This window comes from Hypomesus transpacificus, chromosome 16 (assembly GCF_021917145.1).
Source record: "Hypomesus transpacificus isolate Combined female chromosome 16, fHypTra1, whole genome shotgun sequence".
NCBI lineage: Eukaryota > Metazoa > Chordata > Actinopteri > Osmeriformes > Osmeridae > Hypomesus > Hypomesus transpacificus.
Genome location: NC_061075.1, coordinates 4,226,539 through 4,231,691, shown reverse-complemented (window position 1 = coordinate 4,231,691; position 5,153 = coordinate 4,226,539). Strand labels below are relative to the sequence as shown.

The window sequence follows — 5,153 nt, the reverse complement described above, 5'->3', positions numbered from 1 at the left end:
TAAAACACATGCCACAGAAATAAATAAAGACATCATGAAAATGAAGCCATTCATGTAAAACTAGTTGATATCTTCTCAACAGCAGATTCCCCAGGATGACATAACTCTTGGTTCAGGCAGGAGGACTCAGTATAGTATTTACTTATTAAATAGCCCGCCCTGCTAAGAGGGTGTGCACCTACTGCGTGATATGACGCCCTGCCAGTGACACACTGCTAATGAGGCGCTATGTCTCGCGTCCCCCTGCATGAACCAGCTCCGCTTGTTTTATCACATGCCATGAAAATAGATACAAATAAGAGAGTGTTGCTTTGTAAACTCATTTGTATATATGGAAATATATTAATATCTCACCTGGAAACAAGATCAGTGGTAAATACCCTTTGGCAGTGGTAAATATTGTTATGTTTCAAAGGCTTTCAAACATATTTGGGCCCAGATGACTCCATAGACACCTCGTAAATAATAGCCCAAAGAACCATACTTACAAAAACAAAAAACATACAATAAAAATATGATTTTGTTATAGTATGTCAGGTAGGTTTATGTTTCTTCTGCAACAATGCATAGCTGTGTTAACTTTTCCCTAGTTGGTTAACTAATATGACAAGTATGTACATTAGATTTGGGAGTTGCTGCATTGACCCCATACCATCAGGGCACAGGTTTACAAGTGTCATTTCAAGTTGAATAACTGTCAAATGCACATTAACAGCAGTTATGGTTATTGGTAGTTTGATTCCTATACTTCCTCAACAGTGCAGATGTAACGGTATGTAAGGGACGTGGCCACGCTCCGTCACTACATGGCGTAGTTCGCCACTCGCTGGGCTTGAACGTACGACCTCTGACTTGCCAAGAGCGACCACTACCAGCTACACCAAAGAAAAGCTAACTATTCTTTGACGCGGGTAGCCCATTACGTAATTGACTAGTGAGTTTCACAGGTTCACACCCGTTACATTCACCCCTCTGAAATTCACTCCGGCGGTTAGCTAGTGTTAACCTCGTGAATCCGGGTCACGGCACCAATGTGACGGTATGTAACGGACGTGGCCACGCTCCGTCACTACAAGGCATCGTTCTCCACTCGCTGGGCTCAAACGCACGACCTCTGACTTGCCAAGCGCGACCACTAACAGCTACGCCAAAGAAAAGCTAGCTATTCTTTGACGCGGGTAGCCCATTACATACCTGAGGAGTGAGTTTCACGGGTTCACACCCGTTACACAGACATAAATAAGACTAAGAAAAATATAAAATAAAACAGTATAAATCCTAGAGCAATATAAACAAGCATTATCCATCACTGTATGCGTTGTTTGATGCAATATTTGCATTGAACCACCTCTAGGTAAAGTCACTGTCCACCAGTTCACCTCAACCACTGACCACTACATAATTGTCAGAGCAAATCCCAGAGTTTTCCCAGATGTACTTCTATAAATACCTCTTCCCACTTGTTCAGCATATTTGCTACAGGTTATGGGCCCAGTCATGCAGGCCAAAGGTAGTTCAGACTTTTATTTGACGGTGATGAGAACAATTGGGAAACGAGATTCCTCTCGCACATGGAGTTGCGTACGTGGCCTCAGAGAAGTTATCTTTGAGAAAGTAGTAGTGAAGATAACTGAGGAAGATGAAGCAGCTCTCGCAGAAGATGAGGCATATGCAGAGCTGGTGCAATGTTTAGACTACAACAAGTTCGAGTTTGTCATTGGTAAGGAGCAGGGATGTAGTGGTCAAATTAGAGGGGCTAAACTATGAATGTTTTTTTTAATTTATTTATTATTACGTTTCACTATGCCTATTAGAATAAAGGTTGGCTTGCATAATCGTATTTGATAGTTTGTCCCTGTCTTAATGCGATGTTGTGCGAACCAAAACAACGTTTTAAAACGTGAATTGATCTTACTTTGAATTTGAGGCCTTTCGCGGGCATGTGGGAGTGGGAGCACAATGGTGTCTTCAAAAATTGATATCTGATATCAATGGCTAATTAATCCATTCCAAACAGAGGCCTGTACTACGAATCAAGATTTGCGTACGAAGTAACTTCAGGGTTTTCTGTATCACGACGGTGGATTACTTGTTACCGGGGTCAATCGCCATGGTAGGCTAAAACTAATGCTGAACGCCTAACTTGGTCAGGAGCAGGTTAAGTTGGAGATCAGAGATCAACCGTTATAAAACACCGCTGACCCATTCATTCTTGATGATAATGGCGTCGCCGTTCGTAGGCGATCCTGTGGAGTTTGGTGCGCGGATGGTGAGAGAGTGGTGTGTGATGCGGCGGAGAACCTGAGCAAGAACACGACTGCCGCGCAATTTAATTTACTTTATTAGTCAGGTCATTCATTTAGATTAATAATCCCCAAAAATTCACGCAATGTCCCAATCAACACTTGTAAAAGTGTTTAACCAAAAACTTAAGCCTATATGCATTCAGCATATATGTCAGCACGCTCTTCTGAGCTTGCCAAATAGACACTGCAGCACGGACACAGAAGTCCAGGGGGGTATTCCAGAAAGCATGTTATCCAACCTGGGGCGTGGTTAGAACCTTTTTAATGGGGCACGTGTCCCAGTATAAGGCCGAATCTCAATACTCCCCCTTACCCCTTCCCCTTACCCCTTCCCCTTAATTTACCCCTTCCCCTTGGCCCTCGAAAATAAGGGGTAAGGGCTACATAGCCCTAGGAAATGGGACGCCACTTGGTTACAGGTACGTCATCTAGCACGTATCGATATCTCCAAAGCAAGTAGCGTTATGCACTGATATTAGACGAAATTCGCTGCTAATGGAGTTTACTTAGAACTGTAGACATGCTAGTCAAAGAAATGCGGGACTGTTGTGCAATTCAGAACTGTAACATTAACGTACCAAACTAGCTATTTTTAGAAAAGTTTCAATTAGGAAAATGGTTGCAAATATATATGTTTATGACTGTATATGACACAAAACAAGACTGTCATAATTTTTTTATCAATTAATAAAGCCGATAATATAACATTTATCGGACTCTCTGGATGATTTGGTCGCCATTGTTGCCGGTCGCGCAGTTTTCACATAGCCCTAGGTTTCAAGTAAGCTCCCGATCTTACTTGGTTTTAAGGGGTGTATACCCCTTAGTCTTCCCTAGCTCCAAAAGAGTATTGGGACACCACTAGCTCTCACGGGAACGCGCAAAACTAAGGGGAAGGGGTAAGGGGAAGGGGTAAGGGGGAGTATTGGGAGTAGATTTAAATCTGCTGTGCCCAAGTAAAATCTAAAGTTTGAGTTTTAGCAATTTACGTCATTAGTCAGTGCATTAATTTAGATTGATAATCCCTGAAAAAAGGTACATAGTATCCCAATCAACGCCAGGGGGGTATTCCAGAAAGCAGGTTATGCAACATAACTGGGTACGTTTGCAATGTTGCGCTGGGTTTCATCTGGGGAGTTAACTTACCCTGGTATGTCACAGAACCTGCTTTGGACTCAGCACACAAGTCAGAATTGAGGTAGGCTAAGAAAACATTACAAAACTAAAGATAGTTTCTAAATGATAGGCCTATCAATCATCTTATTTTGACTAAAACATAAAAACAATATTACATGAAGCTCAAAAAACCTGTATTTGCACTCAAATGAATGCAAAAAAAATGTGAGCGCTCGCATTAGCTATTAATGTCCCTGCCAAAGCTGATATCAAACTTTCGTCCCTGACCTGTTGTATAGTGGGTTACGCAAGGGGAGTTTCTATAGCCTTGAGTGCAGCAAGCTTGAAATTAAAAAAAGGATATGAATAGGGGCCTATGCCCCAGTAGAGTTTTATGTCTAACAACGCCTCTGTATGGTGCCATCGATTGCACCCATATCCCCATTTCTGCATGGGGGAGAATGAAGGCAATTTCTTAATCGCAAGTCATTCCACTGCATCAACGTTCAGGTAAAGCTTAAAGGACAGGCTACACATGTTTGGTCATACTGATAAAGGAGAAGTCCTTCTAATGCACATTGAATTTTCCCTCACGTTAATGCTGTTATGTGGATGGATTTTAACACAAGATGCTTTTGCAGATGACTTGTGACCATCAATGTTTGGTTACCAGCATTGAGTCAAAGTGGCCTGGGTCAGTCCATGACTCCTGGATCTCTAGGGAATCTGCATTTTGCCACGAATTAGAGCAAGGTATGGCAATTGTAAGTATAACATTTTGTATAGCATTTTGTAATATTGATAATGCTAATATTTTCTTCTTCTAGGCTCCTCAGTGGATTGCTGGTAGGGGACCGAGGGTACGCCTGCCAGCCCTTTTTGATGACCCCCTATCCTGACCCGAACACACAGCCACAGAATGCTTTTAATGTGGCCCTTAGCAGAACAAGGGTCAGGATAGAGATGAACTTTGGCATCATCAAAGCACGCTTCAACTGCCTCCGAGTGGCCCAGACCGGGCTTGTCAGATTGTGACAGCCTGTGTCGGGCTCCACAATGTTGCCTCGATAAGAAAGGAGAGAGCCCCACCTGGAGGTTTCATGTTCATGTTATCCCTATTCACTGGGGTGTCTCCCCTTAACTCCTTCTGTTGTCCTTGGGTTGCTTTGACCCATTTTCTAACATTTCCATATCAGATATTTGGGTTTCTTTCAACCAAAACATTTCAAACCAAAAAGAACAATGAGTACGGTACCATGCAATGCTCTTCACAAGTTAAATAAATCATAATTTCACGACTTTCATTGAAAGTTTCATTCACTTTTATAGCAATTTTCTAAAACAATAATAAGGACATTGAAAGAAAGAAATGGGGAAAAACCCCACCAAAGACTCCAAGGCAAAACAAAAAAATATTTGGGACAAGCCACAAAAAGGTATAAAAGTTAAACAAATACATCCTCCTCATTTGTTCTCCCTTTCTTAGGAACACAGATAAAGAATGTCAGGTTAACTGTAAGTTTTGTGTCGTTCATTCATACATTCAGTCATGTACTACCTTCTCATATTCCAGTTTCTTTTCTGAAGAAATGCCCCCTTCCACTCCTTGCATCAGGGGGCGACCCTGATTGCTGAAAAGGGCCAGAACCTCAGCAGGAGTAAATGTCATTGTTCTATAGGCCCTTTGTATACCAATATCCTACAAAAGGGACTGACTCAGGCAATTCAAAT

At 42.0% G+C, this 5,153-nt stretch overlaps 1 long non-coding RNA gene across 1 annotated transcript; it reads left to right on the top strand.

The window, feature by feature from the left end:
• The first annotated feature begins 3,455 nt into the window (after positions 1-3,455).
• Positions 3,456-5,153, top strand: LOC124478723. The gene is made up of 3 exons (XR_006957262.1): positions 3,456-3,504; positions 4,064-4,175; positions 4,250-5,153. It is a non-coding gene; the product is annotated as an uncharacterized LOC124478723 (long non-coding RNA).